Source organism: Passer domesticus, chromosome 4, assembly GCF_036417665.1.
Source record: "Passer domesticus isolate bPasDom1 chromosome 4, bPasDom1.hap1, whole genome shotgun sequence".
Classification (NCBI taxonomy): Eukaryota; Metazoa; Chordata; class Aves; order Passeriformes; family Passeridae; genus Passer; species Passer domesticus.
In genome coordinates, this window is record NC_087477.1 from 82,823,480 (window position 1) to 82,848,602 (window position 25,123).

Genomic DNA, 25,123 nt, shown 5'->3' on the forward strand with positions numbered 1-25,123 from the left:
GAACAATCCCAGTTCCAAAACCTGGAACTGAGCCAGAAGTTACGAACTTCAGGGAAAAACCAGCTCCAAAATTTCTGCTGAATCTCTGGATCAGTTGGAATCCTGCAGGATTCCTGCGGCTGGAGGGAAACTCTTTTCAAAGGGCCAAGGAAAAGCTTTCCATGGATACTCCAAGGTGGAAAAAGGAGAAATTTGGGACTGTTTCTTTTTAATTTAAAAATCAAATTTTAATTCTGGTATCAGGGCCCAATTACCAAATCTGGTGCAGATTCCACCAAAATCTGCATTTCCATAAAAATGAAATAATCCTGGAATTGTTACATTTGGGAAAAGATTCCAAAATCATCAAATCCAGCCCAATTCCCACCAGATTCACCACAAATCTTTCCTCAAATGCCACATCCATAAATTCTTTGGACAATTCCAGGAATTTGGATTCCACCACTGCCCTGGGCATCCCATTCCCATCCCTGACAGTCATTCCCATGGATAAATTTTTCCCTAACATTTATTCTAAACCTTCACTGACCATCCCACTATGTGTTATCCCAGGAAATATGGGCTTGGCTTCATCCCTTTCCTGCAGAAAAAACTCTTGGACTGTCCCATTTTTTCCTGGCTGAGATGGTTCCTTCATCCCAAGGAATTCCAAGGGGGGGTAAAGATCCCAGTCCAAATGAAATCAGACCAAATAATTGGATTTTTACCACAGATCTCTTCCCTGAAGGATTTTTTTCCAGGAGAAGCTCAGGTTGGACATCAGCAGGAATTTCCTTATGGAAAGGGCAGTCAGGGATTGGAATTACCCATGGAGGTTTGGAGTCCCCATCTCTGGAGGTGTCCAAGGAATTCCTGGATGTGGCACTCCCTGCCAAGGCAGGGATCTGGAATTCCAACCTCAACAATTCCAGAATTATGTGCCAGCGGTGGTTCCAGGTGTGGTTGTCCCATCTAACACCTCTGCCAAAGTTTAAACTCCCGCTTTAAGCTGGATTTTAAGGAAAATCCCTTCATGGAAGGGGTTGTCCAGTCCTGCCCAGATCCCCAAGACAGCATCTCCCAAGTATCCCAAGGATTTATCCCGGTTCCAAGAGCGATTGTTGGTTACTCACATCCCATGGGAAGATCTCCCGCTCACACACAGGAGGAAAAATCTGCCACCTCCACCTTTTCCTTCCTCTTCCCAAGGCCCACAAAAATCCTGGGAATCACCTGAGCCAACCCCAACTCCTTCCATCTTCTCCCTTCAGGGAATTATTGTCCTGCTGGGATGGAGAAATCAGAAAATTTGGGCTGCTCTGTGGCCAAAAAAAATTCTCTCCTCTGGGAACATTCCGGGTGAGCCAACAAGAGGAACCACAGGGAGTGGGCTGGAAAATCCCCCCCGGGTTTGATGTTTCACACATTCCCAGCCGCTTCAAAGGCCGCATCCCCAAAGGAATTGTTCTGGCCATGGTCTTGGTGACCCCGCTCCGGTTGGGAAATGTTCATTCCAAGGAAACCTGGATGCACTGGGATAACTCATGACTCAGCTTTCTAGAAGCCTTTTTTTCCCAGTAATCTGAGGGATATCGGAATTTTTTTTGGTCCCTGAACTGGCGGCGCTGTCAGCAATTCCTTAGAGGAGCTGGGCAGTGCAGGGAATGTCTGATTTCCCTGGAGAATTCCAGCTTTGCTGAGCAGATTCAATACTTATCCATTTGAATGCCGTTTTATATAAACACAGGAAAAACATGGGATCATGGAATGATTGTGGTGGGAAAGGATCTTAAATTCCATCCCATTCCCACCCCATCCATGGGCAGGGACAGCTGCCACTGTCCCAGGTGGATCCAATCCCCAATGTCCAACCTGGCCTTGGACACTGCCAGGGATCCAGGGGCAGCCACAGCAAAGCTGGGAATTCCAGCCCAGCCCCTGCCCACCCTCCCAGCCAGCAATTCCTTGCCAAGATCCCAGCCCAATCTCCCCTTGGCCAGTGGCAGCCATTCCCTGTGTCCTGTCCCTCTGTCCCTTGTCCCCAGTCCCTCTGCAGCTCTCCTGGAGCCCCTTCAGGCCCTGCAAGGGACTCTGAGGATTCCCTGGAATTTTTCCTTCTCCAGAGGAACATTCCCAGCTCTCCCAGCCTGTCTCCAGAGCAGAGGAGATCCAGAATTCCAGAATAGTTTGAGTTGGAAGTGACCTTCAATCCCGTCCCATTCCACCCCATCCATGGCCAGGGACACCTCCCACTGTCCCAGGTGGATCCAATCCCAGTGTCCAACCTGACCTTGGACACTTCCAGGGATGAGGAGTCCACAGTCACTCTGGAAAAGCCCTCAAACTCCTTATTCCCACTTTTCCACACTCTGTGGATATTCACATAATTCTTTCCCGGAATGGTCATCCCTGTCCTGTCCCAAATCCATCACAGGACTATCATGAAGTGCTGAGCAGTGGCAGGACCCAAAGGAGTCATCCTTCTTTTTTTGCCATATTCCCAGAGATTTTTTGTTGTGTATTCACAAAGCTTTTTCCTCAGAAAATGTGGAATTATTTCCTCATCTTGCAGGAGAGGTCAGGACCAAGCTGACATCAATATTTCAGGAATGGTTCCTGCCAGCCTCGGCAGCAGGAAAAGCCACCAGAACATTCAAATCCCCAGCTCTTTCCCAAGTCCTCCTCCGGCTACAAACACCAGTGCCACTGGAATTGGTGGCACCCCCAGCCAGGCTCCGAACTGTTTGTGCATTCCCTGAAATAATTTTGGGTGTAGCAATCCCAGCTGGGGGTCAGGAGCTGGCTCAAGCTGGCTCCGGTTGGGATCAGGCCATGCCGTTGTGAAGGAAATTACTTGGAAGCACAACCCTACGGATGGAATCCATCAAATCCGTCTGGACTTGGGCACTTGGGGATGCTCCATTGGTCTTTGCATTCCAGAGGAATTTGTGGCCTCGCTGTCTCCAGGGCTCCTTTGAAGCTTTTCTGAGTCTGGCTTGGGGCCGAGGGATTTTCCTGAGGTGGCAAATGGGAGCAAAGGGTTCTCCTGGTGGGATTGGGAAAGGGTTGCACCCTCAGAAAGAAGGGAATTAAAACAGGGACATCTCCCACTGTCCCAGGTGGATCCAAGCCCCAGTGGCCAACCTGACCTTGGACACTGCCAGGGATCCAGGGATTGTCTGGGAATTCCAGCCCAGCCCCTGCCCACCCTCCCAGCCAGCAATTCCTTGCCCAGATCCCAGCCCAATCTCCCCTTGGCCAGTGGCAGCCATTCCCTGTGTCCTGTCCCTCTGTCCCTTGTCCCCAGTCCCTCTGCAGCTCTCCTGGAGCCCCTTCAGGTCCTGCAAGGGGCTCTGAGGATTCCCTGGATTTTTTCCTTCTCCAGGGGAACATTCCCAGCTCTCCCAGAGCAGAAGGACTCCAGAATCCTGGAACGGAAATGAAAGGAATCCAAAAGAAATCACCAAAAGGAGGGACGTTGGAATGATGTCACAGGTGGAGAAAAAGGGAATATTTCCCCCTGGAGCCAAGCAGAAGCAGATGAGAACCAAATTCCTCTTGGTAACAAATTTAAGGGATAAATCGTAGGGAAGGAAAAGGACTGGATGTGCTGAGGAAGATTTTTTGGGGAAGAACAGATGGGATAACTCAGGATGATACAAGGTGGGCTGGACAGAGCATTCCAACCAGTGGAAGAACACCCAACCTCCCTGTTACCTTCAACTCCACTACAACCAATTAATTTTCTTTAGTTAGCAGAGCTTTGAACTCAGTAATTTCCAGAAGAAAAACATTCCTTTTGTCCATTTGGATTGAAAAAACTGGAGATTTCCTCTGGAAGCAACTAAAAATCCCACAGTTTTCTCCTTTTTTTCTCCACCTCCAATAATTATGCTGGAAATTTTTTTTCCTTGGAGTTCCCTTTTTTCCCTCCAGGAGCATCTTTTTCCCGTTTGCTCCAAAAGTGCTACAGATCCATTGAAGCTCGGAATCCAGGGAATAAAGTCCTTGGATTAAAACTTTACCTAGCTGTTTGCAGGGATCAGTGACCACATCCCAGGGAGACAGAGAAGGATAAAAATTTGGGATATGAATTCACCTGGAAAAAAAAGGATTTTGGGTTGTGTCCCCATCTCGCACTGATTCTAGATGGGAAAAACATTCAGGATGTGATCCAGGTTTAAATCCTGAATTTGGAGATCGCAAAGCCCAGCTATTAAGCCAGGCCCAGGCAAGCTCAGGGATGGGCTTTAGTTCCATTCCTTGGAGAGAGGGAAACTGAGGCTCAGCAAGGGATTCTTCCCAGTTTGGATCCACATCTGCGCCCAAATCTTTGGAGCAGTTTCTCCAAGGAGTTTGTTTGTTTGTTAAAATCTAAACTTTTCCACAGCTTCCACCTGGATCCTTTCCAGGCCTGGAGTTTCATGGAAAAGCTCTTAAGCCAGGCCCAGGCAAGCCCAGAACTGGGCTTTAGTTCCAAATCCATCCCTCAGAGAGAGGGAAACTGAGGCACAGCTAAAGATCCAGTTGGATTCTTCCCAATTTGGATCCACATCTCTGGCCAAAACTTTGGAGTTTGTTAAAATCCAAAATTTCCCGTAGCTTCCATTTGGGTCCTTTCCAGGCCTGGACTTTAATGGAAAAGCTCCTTAAAACAATTAAATCCATGGAAAAATGAACTCCCCCGAGCCCTTTTCCAGATGGTCCCAAGGAGTGGGAATGTCACAGCTCCAGCACTGGAGCTTTCCTCTGATTGGGTTATCCTGATCCAGGTTTGCTTTTCCTCTGGGAATTCCCCCTGGTCGGAGCCTCTGTGATTTCCTGACCTCCTCCAGGGATATCATGCCCTTCTTTTCCTTGGAAAAGCTCCTTGGAAAAGGGATGCTGAGCTGCTGTTGGCTGTGATGCAGCTCCCAATTAATCTCTTTAAAATGATCCAGAAGATTCCAGGCAAAAGGTGTCTTCTGAATTCCATTAATATTTTTTCCAGGAATGACAAATCCTATGAGTTTCCCCATGTTATAAATTCACAGTACAATCAATTCTGATTAACTGTGATTAATTATGATTAATTATCTCATGAGCTCTTATGAAATATTTTGTGGTTTAGTGGATACATCCAGAAAAAAACAGCAATTCCTTGGAATATTTGCTGGAAAGATCTGGGATGCTTGAAAGTTGAGTTTGGAGGTGGAGGAAGGAGGATGGAGCTCTGGATTTCACCCCGTGGGCCTTGAAAATCTGGGATTGATTGATTATTTCCAAGGAATCTATGAAGATTTCAATCCTAGAAAAGCAATTTTGTCTGTGCTCCTTGGAGATTTCCATGATGAAAATTCCCTCAGGGAGTCGCAGCTCCACTGGGACACCTTTGGGGATCCAAAAGGATTAAAAACCTCAGGAAGAGGCTGCCAGACCTCGAATTCCAGGAGTTCTCCTTGCCCTTATCCCAACACAAATCTCACAGAGATGCTTCATGTGCTGAAGAACTTCCAAGAGGAGACCCAAAATCATGGAAAAGGGGAGGGGACGCCCCTGGATTCATCCCCAGGATCGGGAACTTCTGACTCCCCGCAGCAGAGGGCAGCAATGGCCCACACTCCATAGCCAGGCAATTCCAATGGGATTTGGGAAAAAGATCCATGCGAAAAGGGCCTCAGAAAGAACCAAACCAAAGGAAAAAAATCCCCTCAGCTCCAGGAGAAAGAGCTCCAAGTGCAGGGATTTGCTTCATCTTTGGGTGATTCCTTTAACATCCAAAAAAAAAGTGGGAAGAGAGCAAGGATGGGATGCAAAAATAAAAAGGGATGTGAGTGATCCCGATGGAAAAACTACCCACAGCCATCCATTGGATCCTTGTGGCTTTCCTGGAGGGCTCGGAATTAGGCACAGCTCAGGGAAAGACTTCCAGTTTCTTCCTGCTGGATCTGCAGCTTTGGAAAAGCTGGATTCTCTTTGGGATCTCCATTCCAACTATGCCGGGAAGAACGGAGGCTTGGGGATCCCACCCAAGCTGCTCCAGGTGTATTTCCTGGGAAGGTGCTTTGGAAGGACCTTCTGGCTGCTTATTCCTGAGGATTTTAATCCTTTTGGATTCCCAAATGAATCGAGGGATCATTGAGGCTGGGAATGGGAATCCTGCAGGAAAATTTGGGGTTTGGGACTCTATGGAGAGGCTGCTGAGGCTTTTCTGGCTCTGGGGCTGTAATTCCCTGATGGTGTTCCATGTGTGAAACCGTATGGACATGGAGATCTGACTCCACAGGTGATGATTGAGGGCATGGAATTGTGGAATCATAAATTCATGGGATGGGTTGGGCTGGAATGGACCTTAAGGATCTTCTCATTCCAACGCCACTGACAAGGGAACAATTCCACCATCCCAGGGTGCTCCAGGAGAGCTGCAGAGGGACTGGGGACAAGGCCTGCAGGGACAGGACACAGGGAATGGCTGCCACTGGCCAAGGGGAGATTGGGCTGGGATCTTGGCAAGGAATTGCTGGCTGGGAGGGTGGGCAGGGGCTGGGCTGGAATTCCCAGCTTTGCTGTGGCTGCCCCTGGATCCCTGGCAGTGCCCAAGGCCAGGTTGGACACTGGGGCTGGGATCCATCTGGGATAGTGGGAGGTGTCCCTGCCATGGATAGGGTTCAATGGGATGGGATTTAGGGTCCCTTTCCCACCCAAACCATTCCATGATTCCATTATTTCAGTGTCCAGGACTAGACTGGCTCTGGAGGCTCTAGACAGAGCAGTGGAAGGATGGAGCTGTCCCTCCATCGCTAAATTCAGTTCTCATCCAGCCCCAATTCCCTGGAGCAGAGCTCAGGATTCCTGGAGCTGTCAAATCCTAGAGATATCCAAAATAAAAAGGTCTGGCCATTTTTAGGGATCTCCCTCCATGGAGAGAGGAGCCATGGAAGGAAACAGGATCACCTCACCTTTCCCACCTTCTCCTCTCTTCCAAAGGAGCTGCTTTGCAAATTCCATTTCCAAGATTTCATTCCTGGGATTCTTCCAAGGCCTGCTGTCATTCCAAGGGCCTATGTTTATTTATATTTGAATTTTATTTAGCTCTGTCCAACATCTTCATTTCCAACCCCATTAATTGCCAATTAAATGCCTCATCCCTGATTCCTGGGGATGGGATGACCTTATCCTGGTGTTTTATCCCTGTCTTTGTTTATCTGGAATTTTGGAAAAACATCAAACCTTAATGCAAAGGCCTCAGCCTATGGAGCAGGAGGCACATCCCAGGGGACGCAATTCTAAAGGAGTCATCCCCTCTCTGGGAAAAAAAGCCCAAACTTTTTTTTTTAAATTTAACCCAAAGCTGAAGGAATTCTGGTATTTTAAAGGAAAATCCAGACTTGTTGGAAGTAAAATCCTTCATTTTAGTGGAGAGATTCCTCTCTGTTTTTATTGGCATTTAAAGATCTTAGGTGGACACATCCTAAAAATATTCTTGGGATCAGGATTTTGGTGATATGGGATAAATCTTCCTTTTCCATCTTTTAAACATTATTAAATGCCAAAAATTCTCATTTTTCCTAAAAATATTTTTTTTGGTTGAAAATTACGGGCTTTGAGAGGTCTTGGTGGGAAAAAAAAAAAGGCAGAAGAAATCAAATTTCTCCCATTTTTGGTGGATTCCCATCCAGCTCTGATTCTGAAGGGGACACATGACTATGGAATTATTAATCCCAAAATTCAGAGGAAATAGGAATCCTTTTCCCAATGATATCCCTGAGGATGCAAAGGAACTGGGAAATCTGGGATTACAGGCTCCTCTGCGCATCCCACTTTTCATCAAATGTTTTGGGAATGGGCCAGCACTGCTCTTGGAATTCTGGGATTAAGGTTTAGGGATACCAGACTGGGAAGAAGCAGCCGGAGCCTCTCCCACATATGGGAGGAGATTACAGGATATTTCAGAGGAAACTGGCCTGCGGCGGGAGCAGCTGGAATGGATTTTGTCCCTCATTCCGCCTCTCCTGGGCCGTGTCTGTCCCCAACTCCAGGGATTTTTTCCTTTTCCTTCCCTTTCTGTGATCTCCTAAAGAAAAAACAATAAATGAGGAATTAAAACCTTTCTTGGATCTTCTTCCATCCTTCCCTAGGAGGGTCATAACCAAAGAGTCCTGGGAATATTGAAGCTGGAAAATCGCTCCAGGGTCATTGAGTCCAAGCTGTGCCCAATCCCCACTGAGTGCCACATCCCGGAATTCCTTGGACACCTCCAGGGATGGGCACTCCAAACCTCCCTGGGCACTTCCAAGGCCTGACCACCCTTTCCATGAGGAAATTCCTGCTGATGTCCAACCTGCCCCTCCCCTGGCACAGCCTGAGGCCGTTCCCTCCTATCCTGTTTTTCCCTGGAAGCGGATCCCAAATTGTCACAGCATGTGCCACAGCTGAGACAGCCATGGCACAGAACGTGTCACCACGGAATATCAGACGGGTTTAAACATCCCCACACAGAGTAACACCCAATTACCACAAACTGCATCTACACAGAACCTGGGCTGGGCTTAGAGCACAGGATCAGCTCAAGCCAGGCCAGACCTTGCCCAACTGATCCTGAAATCCCTGGATTTGCTGCCAGTGCCCCTCCTAAACCTTTCAGTGGTTTGGGATGGAGGCACCCTAAAGATGTTGGGGTCTTTTGTTTGATATCTGAAGAAATCCAAGCCCTTCCCATGCTCATCTTTCCCTCAGGCAGCCCCTTCCTCCCCAGGGAAGGAATTGGGATGAACAATCCCATAAAACATCCCAGGAGAGCCTGAAAAGGCTGAACAGACTGGGGTGGGCTGAGGGCTCAGGATCAGCTCAAACCAGGCCAGGCCTTGCCCAACTGATCCTGAAATTCCCATCTTTGGATTTGCTGCCAGTCCCTCTCCTTAAATTGTTCACAGATTCTCAGACCGGTTTGGGATGGAGGCACCCTGAAGGTGTTGGGATGTTTTGTTTGATATCCACAGAAATCCACGCTCATCTCTCCCTCAGGACAGCGTCAGATAGCCCCTTCCTCCCCAGGGAAGGAACTGGGATGAACAACCCCATAAAACATCCCAGGAGAGCCTGAAAAGGCTGAACAGACCCTGGGGTGGGCTGAGGGCTGAGGGTCAGCTCAAATCAGGCCAGACCTTGCCCAAATGACCCCAAAATTCTCATGCCTTAGACTTGCTGCCAGTGCCCTCCTTAAATTGTTCACAGATTCCATGACTGGTTTGGGATGGAGGCACACCCTAAAAATGTTGGGATGTTTTGCCTGATAACTGCAGAGATCTAACCCCTTCCCATGCCCATATCTCTCCCTCAGGCAGCCCCTTCCTCCCCAGGAAAGGAATTGGGATGAACAATCCTATAAAGCATCCCAGGAGAGCCTGAAAAGGCAGATCCCTGCTGAACAGACCTGTCACAGCACACAGTGTCACCGCACAATTCCAGAAGGCTTCACCCACACACAGTAACACCAGACCACTTCAGAAGGCTGCCAGCATCTGCCCCTCGCGTTCTCCAGCCCACCCCTTTATCCCCTCACATTCATGCATTGCACCTGTGTGCCCCCTGTGATTGGTCAGGAATGTTCCAGAGCCCTTCTCTTGTCACTGCTCCAAGGAATGTTCCAGAGCCTTCACCTGCCACTGCTCCAGGGACAGACACAGAGCCTTCTCCTGTCACTGCTCCAAGGAATGTTCCAGAGCCTTCACCTGCCACTGCTCCAGGGACAGACACAGAGCCTTCTCCTGCCACTGCTCCAAGGAATGTTCCAGAGCCCTTCTCCTCTCACTGCTCCAAGGAATGTTCCAGAGCCTTCTCTTGCCACTGCTCCAGGCTGAGACCCTTTCCCTGTTCCATCAGGAATTCTCCAGCCCCTTCCCAGCTCCATTCCCTTCCCTGGACATGCTCCAGCCTCTCTGTGTTCTTCTTTCCATGAGGAGTCCAGAACCAAACCCAGGATTTGAGGTGTCCCAGCAGTGCCATCATTCCCTGGTCCTGCTTTCACTCTATTTTGCATAAAGGCCAGGATGCCATTGGAATTCTTGCCCATCTGGGCTTGTAATCAATGGAAAACATCAAGGAGAACCTTGGGAAAACTGACCAGACTTCACCTCTCCTTGCGGATAGAAAAAAAATAAAAATAAAAGGATGGAAAATCAGCCATTGGAACATTTCTGCTTTAATTTTGGTCTTTTGGAAAAAATCCAGTCAGGAGAACGTGATCCCGCGGCATTGTTAAAACAGAAGGTGAGAGGGGGGAAAAGAGAACAGTGAGGAAATGCATGGAATTAAAAAAAAAAAAATCAAATAAAAGGAATATCAGGCAGCTTGGCAGAATTCCAGGATAGTAGGCTCGTGGGATAAAGGGATAATTAACTGGGAGAAAGGAGTTTGGCACAGGAGGAATTCTAGCAAGGGAGGGGAATGAAAATATGGGAAAACACCAGGAAAATCCATTCACGAGGGGCACTGGGAGTGATTTTCCTGAGGGTGAGGGAGCTAAAAGGGCACACAAAGGTAATTCCAGGGTAAGTCAGGGAGGAAAAAGGAGGTGGGAAACTCCAGGCGGGAAGCAACAAATAAGAATGCTCCGAGGGAAAAGATTCCAACCTTAGCTGGAATTCGGGGACAAACAGCTTAAAAATGTGCTTGGAACAATGTTTTGGGAGAAAAGGAAGGACAGGCCACTGGGAGAGCTGGAATTCCTCACAACATTCCATCAGCAAGGAAAAGAGGCAAACAAAAACAAGGAGGGAAAAGAAAGGAGGGGAATATGTTTGTAAAATTGGGAATTAACCTGTAAAAGTAGCTCCTGGTATGGAAGAAGTAGGGAAATATATAGAAAATTGGATAGGAAGTGAACTTCGAATAGGAGAGTTACAAGGGAGCAAACTGGATTTCCAAATCTGAGGAATTGGGGTGAGAGCAGGAGATCTGGGAAAAGGGAAAGGTGTGCCAGACCTTCCAACAACCAAAAGCATGGGAATTCACATTGTGGAAGTGTGAGTTGTGACTCCAGAGTAATAATTGGATGAGTACGAAGTGAAAGTATTTAGGGGTGTACCTGAAGCTGGAAACTGAGGTTGAGCATCCAGGAAATCTTCCTGGAAATCAGGAATGTCACCCTCTGGAACAACCACCCCATAAAGAAGTCAGAGAATCTCCTTGGCTGGGAATACTGGGAAGTTGTGGCTGGAAGTCCAAGGCCAGGTTGGACATTGGGGCTTGGAGCACCCTGGGATAGTGGGAGGTGTCCCTACCCATGGAATGGGTTGGAATGGGATTTAAGCTCCTTCCCAACCCGAGGAATTCCAGCAGGAATGATGAGGATCAGCACCTCCAACTCTCCTCATGGATTTCCTTCTCCAACTCATTCCTATTTTTCCTCCAAAATGATGGCTCAGCTCATGAGCTCAGTGATGATGAGGCTGGAAAACAAATCCCAGAGTGTACAAGGATGGAAAATTATAAGAATTTCCCATGGACACAGCAGTGGTTCAGCCATGGAAAGGGGATGGTGAGGGGAAAAACCTCGGGAATAAACAGACTTCCCAAGGAAAAATGCAATATGGGACACAGAAAGGATGATGGAGGTTGTTCTTTGATCCTGGGAAAAGTGGATCCCTCAGTGGCAGCAATCAGGTGGGGGGCTATTCCCACATTCTGGGTTCAGGTGTCACATCCTAACATCTGGAATAAACATTCCCTCCAAGCAGCCGGCAGCCCCATTGACCAGGTAGGACACAGGCAGCATCCACAGCTGTGGTGGGGGGGGGGGGGGGGCGAAATTCGGGAGGTCAAAAAGCCGGGGTGACAAAATTCCATTAAAAAGCCAAATCCTTGTTCTCCGAGCAGGAGAGATTTCATTGGAAGCTCACAGGCAGGCCTGGCAGCGTACTTGGCTGGAGCAGCACATTCCCTTTCCATGGCTGCATCCCTCACGGCTTTCGCCCATTCCTCAAGTTCCTTCTCCCTGCTAAGCCGTGGCACTCCTGCCTTCTCCGGCCGGAGTCACCACGGGATCCTTCTCATCCCGCTCCCTGCGGCGGCCTGGCCTCGGGAAGCGTGGGGACGGCTGCGGCCCCAGTGTTTTTTTAAGGATTGTTTAGCGTTTACTCCTCCGCAGCACTTGTGTATTTTTCTTCCAGCCCACTCATGCTCCCAGCAAGAAAATTCCCGGGCCAGGGCTCCACGCGGGCCCTCGGCACCCCAGGATTCCCCGGCTTTATCCCAAAACTGCGGGAGATGGCTGTTATTGGAAAAGAAAACAGCCGTGTCAGGCTGTTCCCCACTCCCCTGCCCCAGGCTGAAAGTCCCAACTCTGTGTCCCGAGTCCTTCTTGGAGAGCAGTTTCACATTCCAGAGCTCAGATCGCTCCTGAAGATGCCAAAGGAATTTGGTTGCTCAGCTCACAAGGAAATACTTGGAAATTAGGTGTCCACATATCTCCGATGGCTCCGGATATTTCCACCGATAATGTTTTCCGACAGATCCTTCCTTTCCCAGGTTTGCCAGGGGAAGTTTGGCCCTCCCGAGAAGCCGCTGGAAAAGCGGGATGTTGAGGAATTGAGAGGTTTCTTTGTCCTGGCATATCCAGGCAGCAGCATTCCTGCAGATCCTGGTGGGAAGAGGAGTCGAGGTCATCCCAACCCTCATCTGTTTCCCACAAGAAAATGAGGAAACTGAAGGAAAAGGAGGAACTTGTAGGAGAATTAAAACTTAAAGTTGGTGATGTCGTATCCCTGGAAGTGTCCAAATGCGGGTTGGACAGAGCTTGGAGCCACCTGGGATAGTGGCAGGTGTCCCTACCCACGGATGGGGTGGGATGGGATGGGATTTAAGGTCCTTCCAACTCAAAATATTCCATGATTCTCTGATAAATTCCGATTTCTCAATGTCATCACTGTGAGGTGATTCCTTTCATACCCAGGAATTTATTCCCTGTCTGGCCACAGGACTTTGCTGGACAGAGGGGAACAGTCCTGGCATCCTTTCCATAGGATTTTTTAGTAGAACATCCCACTCCTGGAAACGCCACTCCCAAAAAAGCCTTCACTGCTTCCAACAACCGTGGCCAGAGCCAAGAGAGGAAGAGATTTGCCCTCGGAAGAGATTTGTAGGGAAGGAAGGATGTCCCTCCACGTCCTTTGTCTGCTCCAAGGTCATGGATTACAGGGAATGTCATCAAAACTTATACAGACATCCACACATCCCAAGACACCCTCGATCCCAAACCCACGGAAGCAGGAGCAGAAGGATTTCCAAGGATGAAGGTCCCAAGGAGAAAGAGGACACAAAAAAAAGTTGGATGCACTCTCAGGAAAACATTTCTGAGGGAATGTGCAGAGCTTTGGAATGGTCTCCCGATGGGAGTGGTGGAAGGGTGGAAGCCCCTTGACTTGAGGGTTTCCAAAATGGGACAAGACAAATCCCCAGGGGCCGCAGAGTCCGGAAAATCCCGGGGCCAGCGGATGGACTGAGTGACCCAGAGGGATGGGGCTTTTCCATCCCTGATTCCAGCGAGTCTCTGAGAACCCTCTGGACTTTTGGGAGCCAAGGAGCCGAGGAGCCACAGACACAAATCCCACAGCAGGAGGTTGATGTCATTCCAGACCTCTGGTCCCTTTGGCAGCACAACTGCTGGAGCTGGGATTCCCTCCAGTGTCTCCCCTGGTGCCTTTAAGGGCTCTGAATTAAATCCTGATCCAAGCGGGAAGTGAAATAAAAATTCCATAAATTGTTCTTATCCAGTCCATTCCGTGGAAATGTGGCCTGAAAGTGGAATTTTGCCATTCCCACCTTGAGACCTGTTTGGATGCTTGAACATACTCATGGATGATTCAGGCAGGATGGATTTTTCCTTCTCTTCTCCAATTTGGGACAAAGTCTTTTGGATTTTTGAAAGGATTTAGTGGAAAAAAGGTGTGGAAATTGCTGAGGCCTCCATGCAGGAAAAATCCCGTTTTTAACAGCATTTGTTTGTTGCTCTCCTGAGGAAATCCAAGCTCCAGAAGGCTGGAATGACAAATGGATACAGTTTGGATTTGACACCCCACAGGATGATAATTCCTGCAGGAGAAAGTCTAATTTTAAACAGGAAAACTCCTTTAAAATATCACCCAATCTTGTAAAATTGGAGATTTTAAAGTTTTTTTGTTGTTGTCCATATTAATCAATACAGTCCAAAGATTCCAGTGATTTGGATTTGGCAGTTTGGGAAATAGAACTCTGTAAAAAAGGCCTAAATTTTTCTAAAGTATTTGAGATGAAGCTTTAAAATTAAAAGGAACTGGGAATTTTATAGTCGAAGAGCCCATAAACTGTTGATAATTTTTGCATACCTTGGTTCTCCCTGCATGTCAATCCCAAAAAATCTCTGCCTTGGAATGAAACAGAGGTAAAAAGCTTTGAAAATGTGCAGGAGCAGATTTTCGAAACAGTCAATTTGCTCAGCTCAGAAAATACACCGAGATTTGGAGTGAAGGGAATAATTAGTCAGGCAGGATGAGCCTTGGTTTTGTCACAAGAGTCACATCCGAATATTCAAATATTCCCAGGATGGAATTTCTTAGCCTGCTCCAAGGAGGTGAAATTTGGGATTAAAATTTGGGATTTGGAATGGAAAGATGAGAAAATGTTTCAGCAATACTGAGGGAACCAAATTTGGTGGGACCATGTGTGATGGGTCAGAAACTGCACGCTATCCAGACCTACCACATCCATAGGAAATAATCATGGAATCATGGAATGGTTTGGGTGGGAAGGGACCTTAAGGATCATCCCATCATCCATCCACCCTATCCATGGGCAGGGACAACTCCCACCATCCCAGGTGGATCCAACCTGGCCTGGGACACTGCCAGGGATCCAGGGGCAGCCACAGCTGCTCTGGGAATTCCAGCCCAGGCCCTGCCCACCCTCCCAGCCAGCAATTCCTTGCCAAGATCCCAGCCCAATCTGCCCTTGGCCAGTGGCAGCCATTCCCTGTGTCCTGTCCCTCTGTCCCTTGTCCCCAGTCCCTCTGCAGCTCTCCTGGAGCCCCTGCAGGCCCTGCCAGGGGCTCTGAGCTCTGCCTGGAGCCTTCCCTTCTCCAGGGAACATTCCCAGCTCTCCAGCCTGGCTCCAGAGCAGAGGGGCTCCAGCCCTGCAGCAGCTCCGGGGCCTCCTCTGGGCTCTCTGCAGCAGCTCCACGTCCTCCTGCTGCTGGCCCCAGGGCTGGGGCAGCTCTGCAGCTGGGCTCTCACCTCAGGGCCACAGGGACACCATTCCCACCTTTCCTTTGGGATCAGCCCAGGGCTGGGGGGGATCTGGGCTGGGCCGTTCCAGCCTCATCCACAACATTCCAAATCCATCTTCCAGGGCTGCTCCAACTCTTCATCCCCACCCTGGGTTAATTTTGGACCAGCACTAAGGATATGCCAAACTTTGGAGCACAAGACCCAACCAATGTCTCCATGAACATCCTGGATCCCTGTCAGAAGATCAGGAATGCTGCTCCCGGATGGAACAATGGGTCGTTCTTGACAATCCCATGCTTTTTCCTGCTTTTCCTGAGCCAATTTTGTTGCCTTTTTGCTGTCAGGACATGAAATGGTTTTTGGGGCCTTTCTGCTCCAAGTTTTTCTCTCTCAATATCCGGCTCCGAAGTGGTTGTAGCTACACCCCGGAGTTACACCCTGAGTAATTACACCAGCACCTGGTAGAACCTGAGAGAGCAGAACCAAGCAGGTGAGGATTCCAAAAAGCTGGAACCTCTTCCAAGCTGGGATGAGACCAACCCATCCTTGAAAAACTTTGCCTAGAATTCACAACCTACACTGCTCGGATTCCAGAAGAATTCAGCAAAGGAGCATTTTCTGGGTGGGATTTTAGGGTGGGAACTTGCTCCGCACACATCGAATTTTCCAGAAAGTGGAATTAAGTGAAGGAGCATTTTCTGGGTGGGATTTTAGGGTGGGAAACAGCTCTGCACAAATGAAGATTTCCGGAAAATGCTGTCAGTGATTCCACAGACACTCCTCTCCTCTGTTTGGGCTAAATTTGTTTGCCAGGATTCATTTGAGGGTCTTCCTTTCGGGAAGACATGAACTAAAATTACGGTGGCCGCTCCCAGTTACCCAAATTCTCTCTTTTTTCCTGAAGAAAAAGGAGGTGGAAGCTGCTTTCCAGGCCAAAATCTGATTCATCTTCTGCCTTCCCACGCTTATTTTTCCTGTAATTTTTACTGGACACGGTTCTTCTCTTGGATCCAATCATCCTCTTCCCTTCCCATGCCTATTCCTTCCTAAAATTGTGCTGGATTGAGTAAGCCAAGGTTCCAGAAGCTGAGCTCAACTGAGATACTCTGTTTTCTGGGAAACTGGGGAAATTGGGATTGAGAGTGCAAGGAGAGATGAGGAAAAGCCATTTTTCTGGGATGGGTGGAAGCCATGAGTCACAAAGGATCAGAGATGGGAAGACAAGGAGGAGGAAAGGCTGCTCCGATGGGTCATTTTCCATCCCCACGTGGATTTGGGAGAGTTGGAGTCACATCCCTCAGCTACGTTTTGCATCAAAAGCAGTCACTCAAAACTAAGAAATTCCAGGATTTTGGCTCCTCCTTTTAACCACGCTGTACTGGGAAGCATTCCTGATTTTTTTCCTCCTTTTCCGCCATCTCCGCTCCATCTTCTTTCATTTAACAGGAATATCAAGTTAGAGGCTCGTTAAGCCTCAGGCTCATTAGGAGAAACCGAAGCTCCTGGAGTTTGCCTGGAATAGTTGGGATCTGATGACAGAAGCTGACACCAGATTGTTTGGGAGTTCTTAGGATCAAGGAGAAATCGGCTGGAATCCTGGGATGAAAGAAATTGGAAACCAATCAGGAAGAGGCAGTGGTTTGTGTCAGGCAAGGGGAACTTTTCCTAAAAAAAACCCCACAGAATTCTCTGAACTAAGGAATTGTTTTGTCATTTAGGACAAGAAGAAATGGCCTCAGATGTGGCAGGGGAGTTTAAGTTGGATATTTGGGAAAATTTCTTCCAGGAAAAGAGTTGTCTAGGCCTGGAAGAAGCTTCCCAGGGTTGGAGTCCCCATTCCTGGAGGGATTAAAATTCTTTTTTTATGCAGCTTGGAGACATGGGGACAGGGGTGGCTTGAGCAGTGCTGGGAATGGTTGGACTCAATGGGCTTGGAGAGCTTTTCCACCCTGAATTATCCTGAGATTTCCTGGATTTGTGATGTCACGAGAGGCAGCGCACAGGTCCTGTGATATCTGGTGATCAGAACATTCCAGTTGGGAAAGGCAATTCCAGGGAGGCCCAACCTAATGTTCTCCCCAGTCCTGCCCAGGCCAGATCCTTCCTTACGTCCAGAAAATCCAGGTCCCCCTTTTCCCTCTGTCCTCTGCGGGAGGGATAATCCAACCCCCAGGAATTTCCACCTCCCTGGAAGTTCAGAACTGCTCCATTCTGAGGCAATCAGCAGAGCAGGGACTTATTTCTGTCCAAAAAACTTCCTTTAAGAGGGAAAAACCTTTGGAGCCTTGGACATCCATGGAAGATGTGCTTCCACTCTATCCAGCTGACATTTCCCTGCCTCTGCCTCCATCTGGGAATGGGCTCCCACTTTCCTATTTTTTATTCCCCCCCTCTCTCCCTTGCTTGTAGGGCTTCCACTCCATCCAGCCGACCCAAAACCCAGCTCCAAAAGCTCCGAGAGCCCCTTGGAAGGAGGAAGCAGCCCGAGTCGGCAGCCAGAGCAGCACAGGCACGAAGGTCATCCTTTGCATAATGTATTTATCTTGGAAAACAGGATTTTATTCAGGCTATCCAAGAATCCAAGTGCTGAAACCAACACTAAGTCAACAGCACTTAGAGTAATGAAATAAATTCTTCAGGACAATCCAGCCCAAGGAGTTGACAAGGAGGGGGGGACTGGGGTTGTTTTTATTAAAATTCCTTCATTCCTGCAAACCGGCATTGTCTGTATTTCTTGGATGCGGCCTACGGAGAGACACCGCGCAAAGCCTAGGCCGGAGTTTATTTAGTCTGCTGCCTGCAGCAAAGGAAAATAAAAAGCTTAATAAAAGATTTCCTTCTGTGGGAGCCCCTGCGATTCACAGATTGGAAGATAAGGGGGCTGTTCGGAGGAAGGGATAATTCTCCATCCCAACAGTGATGGCATTCCCAAGCCAAGGGAATGGGAATTTATCTCCAGCCTCTGGTTAACCACAGGCCTGAGTGAAAGCCACCAGGACTGAAAGCTTAAACTGTTCTTAATTGTGCTGTAAAGCTCAAAGGAAAATATTTTTGATGCTCCGGCTTTTTAATCTAAATATGATTTAAATTCGGCTGTGCCCTTTCCCTCCCGACAGCACTACATCAATCCTTGATTTCATGACCTCTCGCATGGAATTCTGCCAGGAATTCTGTCAAATTGGAAGCTTAGTTTGGAGCCTAATTTCCACTGGCCCTAAAACTTGGGGATTTGGTTACGCTGCAGCTGCAGCAGCAGAATGTGGTTCCACTTCTGATCCTTTCATTTACCTGGAGAGAGGTTTAATCCCGTTATTCCAAGATATTGTAGCTCAGGAATTCTGTTGGTGTGGCAAATATTCCAGGTCCTCAAGAATTTTTTTAGACCTTGAAAATGGAAATCCAGGATTTGTGATGTCACGAGGGGCTTTGGGGTCTTCCTCCTCTTGGAAATGGAAAATTCCCTTGATTTTGGTGTTTCCCCTTCCAGACCCCCAACCTGCTTCTCCCACCCTGTGGTTCCTCACTAACCAGGGATCCAGAATTCCATAGGTCATCTTCCCCCAGAGCCAGAAAATCTCCAGGATTTTGCAGTCCAGAACAACAAAGAAGAAAAGAATTCCCAACTCTTTTCCCACATTTTTTCCAGCAGGGAAACAAAAGCAGACAAAAGATTCCTTCGACAGATGTCCATGAAGAAGGATCCAACCAAAGGTTTTGCAGGGACCCTGTGAAAAATCCAAGGAGACCCCTCGAGTCTTCTGCATCCCACAAACCCATTTTTTTTCCATAAATCCACGATGCATTTGCTGCCTCATCCTCAAAATGCACAAGTCAGTGCCTCCCTAAATTCAGGCCAAGATTTGCAGCCCAGCTAAACTTCCAAGGGCTTTTGTGGCAAAATCCTTGGAAATTCAAAATAGGGGAAAATTATCCCTATATTTCAGCAGACCATTGATGGGATTCCAGCAAATTCCTACGGTACCTGGTCTGCAACTCTGGATTAATTTAGATGGGAATATTTTCCCTAAATCCTTTTTTTTCTTTGTTCCACCCAGGAAGGAATTTGGCTCCTGCATTGTCTCCAAACCCACCATGGCATTGATTTGGAAATGTTGGATGTTCCAGAAAATTCCAGGCAGTTGGCTTCCAGTTGGATCACCATTCCTCCCCTTTCTGTCTTTTCCATCACTCCTTCAGGAATGGGATCCACACAGTGTAAAATCCTTACAACTGGGGCCATTGGAGATAATAATTCCGTGATCCCTTTTTTTTCCAGGCCCAGTTTTGGTGTCTGAGCCTACTCCAGGCACAAGTGACCCACAGGTGACCTCACTCCTGGAATTCTGGTGATCCCAAGTTTGGATTGGTGCCCTAATCCAGGCCTAGAGGAAAGGTTCTGTCCTTAAAGCCACTGTGGGGAAACGTCACCCCTGGATAATTGGAGATTCCAACTCTCACGCTGTGGAATCTTGGGATGGGATGAGACGGGAGGGGATGGGATGACCATGCTCTGAGGACCTTATCCTGAAAACCACCAGAGGCTTGAACACAACTTGAGATTAAAAATTGGGAAAAAATTCCTCCCTCTGAGGGTGGGGAGGGGCTGGAATAGAATTCCCAGAGAAGCTGTGGCTGCCCGTGGATCCCTCGCAATGTCCAAGGCCAGGGTGGATCCACCTGGGATAGTGGGAGGTGTCCCTGCCCATGGCAGGGGATAGAATTAAATTATCTTAAAATTCCCTTGCAACCAATTCCATGATTCTGTGATTTTGTGATCTTGACTCTCATCCCCCAGATTTCTCCCCAGAACCCCAGGAATAAATTTCCTTTCTATTTTTTGAGGGGAAAAAAATCTTTGTCTTCTTTCCAGGGCTTTTTTTTTTTTTTTTTTCCCGAGTTTTTTTCTTTCCATACTCTCCTCTTCAGGTAGGACTTTTTTAGGAATTCTGGGGGGTTGGATGAGGCAGGGGCCAGCCTGGGGTAGGAAAACCGGGAGAGCTGGGTCTTGTTCTGGAACTTTCCAGCCAGGACACACCTTTGGATCTGTGCTCCAAGCAAACCCAGGCTCCTGGAGTAGGAAAAAATGATGGAGCTGCAGGAAAACTGGTGGAGTGAAGCTGCTTGGACCACAGAATGCTAGGATCCAGTGTGAGGCATGAAGAGCTGGGGGGAAAAGCAAAGGAAATTAGTGATTGGATAATGGATTCCAAATGTTGCCGTTCCAAGTGAAATCCTAGGAATACAGGCACTTGAGGGGACATGGAGCTCCAAACCGGATTGTTTTTCAAGGCAGAGCTGCAGCAAGGAGGATGCTGGGTAATGCTTCCCAAATTCCCAGAAAGGTAATAAGGTGAGGATTTAGCTCCATCCAAGCTCCGTTGGCTCCCGTGCGTGCAGGAACAATTGCAGAGCACACTTCCCAAGGCTTTGCATCCCGCCTGGACTGTTAATCCCAGTGGCAGGTGGCCGCCGGCCATCTGGAATCTCTTCATCCATTAAGATTCTCCCAAGAAAGAGAGGAAAGAACTTCCTCAGTAGCTGGGCCAGGTTTTCAGGCAGAGCTTCTGTATGGCGGCTCCGGGTCAGCGCTCCCGCTCGGATCATTGGCTCCGACCGTTGGCTCAGGGAATGGGACTCAGCATTCCCCTTCTCCAAACACCCCTGCTCCTTCCAGATCCTCACTTCACCTCCTCCATGAGCTTTTCCTGAAGTTTCCAGGGGGCCAGACCTGGGATTGTTCGATGGAGAGGGATGGGGTATGGAATGATGGGGTAAAGGGAATGGCCTGGAACTGAGGAGGAAAGGTTTGGATGAGATATCCAAAGGGGTGGAATTATTTGGGTAAAGCTGGAACAGTGCGGTTGTGGCTGCCCCTGGATCCCTGGCAGTGTCCAAGGCCAGGTTGAATATTGGGGCTTGGAGCAACCTGGGATAGTGAGAGGTGTCCCTTCCCATGGAATGGGGTTGGAACTGGATGGGATTGAAGGTCCTTTCCAACCCAAACCATTCCATAATTCCATGAATTATAGAAACCATTTTTGGAAATGATGGCAACCAATTATGGAAACCATTCCATTATTCCAATCATTATTAGGATGTCCCATTCCCGGCACTGGCAGAGGGGTTAATCCCCATCCATGTTTCCTGCTTGCCTCAATCCCAATTCTTCCTCAAATATTGTTGGGAAAAAACCCTTGGAGACAGTTCAGTGACAGCTCCAATTGGAGTAAAAAACTAATGGAAAAATCCCTAAGGAATTTTTTAAAATGGGGGATTTGTAACAGTGGAGACAAGGACAGGGGAAAACAGAGGAAAACCTTCCAATGTGAGACTCGTTCCTACTGCAGAAGAAAGAGCAAGGCCATCGGAGAACAAAACAGCCTTTCCCTACTAACCCTATTTTTTGGGGATAATTGCAGCCTCAGAGGGGTCTCTCCCATTTCTGCATGGTCCAGATGGGAATAACAGCATGGACCAAGGGCCTTGGATACCGCCGGAATTCTACAAGGCCGCCAGCAGAAATGGGGCCAATTTTTCTGACCCAAAATCCAAAACATCTATCTGTATTCCAGCCCCTTGGATGTATCCAGATCTCCATGACCCCCAGCCGGAATCAACTGGGGATCAGAGGAAGTGGCCAGAGTGTCCGAGTGTGTTTAGCAGGATATTTGGGGTGAGAATTATGGAAAAAGGAACTTTTCCTGGAGGGGGAAGTCTAAACAAGGAAAGAATGGAATGGATGTGAACTTCCGATCCTCTGCACTTCCCATAGGAATACCAAATTGAGACAGGGATTGCACCAGGGCTAATACACTGCAAATCACCCTATGATGACCCTAAAGTCCTGGTGAGCTTTTGGAGATCCCAAAACCTGGGGAATTTACTGGAATTTACCCTTTGGAATGAGTGTCACTTCCAGATAAACTCCAACCACCTCACGTCCCTCTGGGGACTTCCACGTGTCACTGTTGTCCTGCTGATTTTTAGGGGATCCCAGCTGATTTTGGAGAAGCTGGAGCAGAGGAATGTGCATGAATCTCCCAGTTTAAACATTTTTCCAGCTTCTTGGAATTGTGTCACCCTCGTTGGCGCTCTGCTCCCGGCAAACATGGAACAATGTCAGAGAGATTAAAGAATTCCTGGAGATCATCCCTGTTCCTTCAGCTCCATCAGTGCATGGAGTTGCTCCACTGCTCAGCACTTCATAGGGTCTGGTCAGGAGGAGGAAAATCCCACAATCCCAGAATCACAGAGGTTAGAAAAGCCTCCCAGGGTCATCAAGTCCAACCTGTGCCTCATCCCACCTTGTCAATATCCTGGGAATGCCACATCCCTTCCCAACCCACTCCAGTCCTTGGAGCTTGGATCAGGTGGAAGAGCCCAGATAAGCACCTGAACCCCGAGATATTTCCCTGAAATGCTCCTGGATCTACCCTAAGCTGGCCCAACCCTCTCACCAGTGGCCTGTGGAAATAATTCCAGCTAAAATCAGGAGACTTCCAAGATCCTGAGCATTATCCTGGATAATCTGGATGGGGAGGAGAGGGAAAAATCTGGGGTGGAAAAATCAAAGATGCCAACTTTTTTCAACGACGTATTTCTGCTGCCTTGACACAGCTCTGCTTCCTCGCACCATTCCTTTATATCCGGTTGACGGATATTTTTCCATAGAGCGGGAATGCTGATCTTGGCAGGGGCTGTGAGCAAATATAGAAGCTCCAATGCGTGCCCGGAGAGCTCCAAGCCATCAGGAAAGCTGCCGGGAGCAGCAGGAGGAAACAGTGAAGAGCCGGAGGACTGGAGAGGGCTTGTTCTGCATCCCGCGGGATTTGGGAAGGTGAGGGGAACCCCGCCATCCCAAACTGTGGGATCCTGCCAAGGAACACTGCTGGCAAAATTCTGCCTCAATTATTATCTGGTTTCTTTTATTCTTGCTCCCGCTCCAGATCCTTGGCTTCCATCCTTACAATATCCAGCCCCCTGCTGTCCTTTATATCTTCATCTTTTCCACATTATCCAGAGTGAGATCCTTGTGCTGATCCTTGGATTACGGGAGCGTGAAAGGACTGGAGAGGTTTAGGATTTAAAACTTGAATTTTCTTTAAGCCAGGGTTTGAAACCCTAAGGAAAGGGCTCCTCAAATCCTCATCTCCCCACTTAAGGGCCATGGTTTAATTTGGGATAGGAAATTCCAGCTGGATCCTGCTTTTTGGGAATTGCTGGAGCAGCCCCCACTGCTTCAATCCATGCCCCTTCCTGCTCCAGGGACATCCCAGCGAGGGAATTCCAGAATGTGGAAGGAAAGAAGCCACTCACTCTCATGCAGGGAGATCTTGCCTGAAGGGAGCCTCAAAAAAGATGGAGAGGGACAATTTCCAAAGGCTTGGAGGGACAGGACGCAGGGAATGGCTTCCCACTGGCAAAGGGCAGGGAGAGATGGGATCTTGGGAAGGAATTCCTGGCTGGGAGGGTGGGCAGGGCCTGGGCTGGAATTCCCAGATTTGCTGTGGCTGTCCCTGGATCCCTGGCAGTGTCCAAGGCCAGGTTGGACATTGGGGCTTGGAGAAACCTGGGATAGTGAGAGATGTCCCTGCCCATGGATGGGGTGTGAATAGGATGGGAATTAAGGTTCCTTGCAACCCAAACATTCCAAGATTCTGGAGCCAGGCTGGGAAAGATGGGAATGTTCCCCTGGAGAAGGGAAGGCTCCAGGCAGAGCTCAGAGCCCCTGGCAGGGCCTGCAGGGGCTCCAGGAGAGCTGCAGAGGGACTGGGGACAAGGGACAGAGGGACAGGACACAGGGAATGGCTGCCACTGGCCAAAGGGAGATTGGGCTGGGATGTTGGCAAGGAATTGCTGGCTGGGAGGGTGGGCAGGGGCTGGGCTGGAATTCCCAGATTTGCTGTGGCTGCCCCTGGATCCCTGGCAGTGTCCAAGGCCAGGCTGGATCCATCTGGGATAGTGGGAGGTGTCCCTGCCCATGGAGTTGGAATTTGATGATCTTTATGGTCCCTTCAACCCAAACCATTCCATGGTTCCATGAAGGTGTTTCCAGGGGCTTCTTTCCAAGGGACACAAGGCAGGATCACCTTCCTGAGCTGTGCTGAGCTGGGCTGTATGAGGTGACGATGTCCAGGTGAAAGACCATGGATCTCATTGCCAAACTCTGGAATCTCTCCATTTTTCTTCTGCATTTTACCATCAGTGCTTGGACAAAGCCGGAGCTTTTTTTTTTAAGGAAAGCTGCCAGAACTTGGATGTTCAACTGTCCAGGGATGGGGGAGAAAAAAACCCTTAAAAAAGCAAACTCTGGATATTCCAGTGGTTTATTTTTGGAGTCCAGAGCAAAATGTCCTTGGATTTCTTTTTTTCATGAATCTATTTTGGTGGAGTTTTGCCTTTTTTTTTTTTTTTTGAAGATGGAGCTGTTCACTCCTTTCTGCCAAAAAAATGTAACTCCTGTCTCCTTCAGTGTTTCCAGAGGCCTTTTCCAGAGGTTCTCACACCCACATGGGAGCCTCTCCCAGAGCCCAGCCCAGACTCTGGGTGACCCCTCCATAAATCCCAGTAACTTATGGATTATTATTATTATTAATAGCAGGCAGAAAAATTCCAAAACTCCAGGACTTTCTCTTCTTGCTGCTCCAGATGAAATCCAGGGGTCGTCACGGAGCTTCCCTCGTATGATGCAGGAAGTCTGAGAACTTTTCCATGCTTAATAAGGAGAGTGGATTTAGGGAGGAATGACAGAAGGAGTGTGGCTGCTTATTCCTGTTACCCCTGATTTATGAGCTGCCGTTCCCAGAGGTTTGGAAGGAGGCTGAGATCAAAGGAATGATGTGATCCCAAGGCCATTCCAAGGTGATGGAGTGGTCTGGACTGAAATCCGCTTCTGGAATTCCAGC

General features: G+C 48.5%; 1 long non-coding RNA gene across 2 annotated transcripts; it reads right to left on the reverse strand.

Moving 5' to 3' along the window:
• Positions 1-361: 361 nt before the first annotated feature.
• LOC135300154 (uncharacterized) lies at positions 362-9,474 on the reverse strand. Of its 2 annotated transcripts, XR_010362043.1 has the most exons (3): positions 9,392-9,474; positions 7,849-8,032; positions 362-988 (listed from the first exon to the last, which is right to left on the reverse strand). It is a non-coding gene; the product is annotated as an uncharacterized LOC135300154 (long non-coding RNA). The 2 variants fall into 2 exon arrangements; XR_010362042.1 differs by lacking the exon at positions 362-988 and having other exon boundaries at positions 7,304-8,032.
• Positions 9,475-25,123: the final 15,649 nt, after the last annotated feature.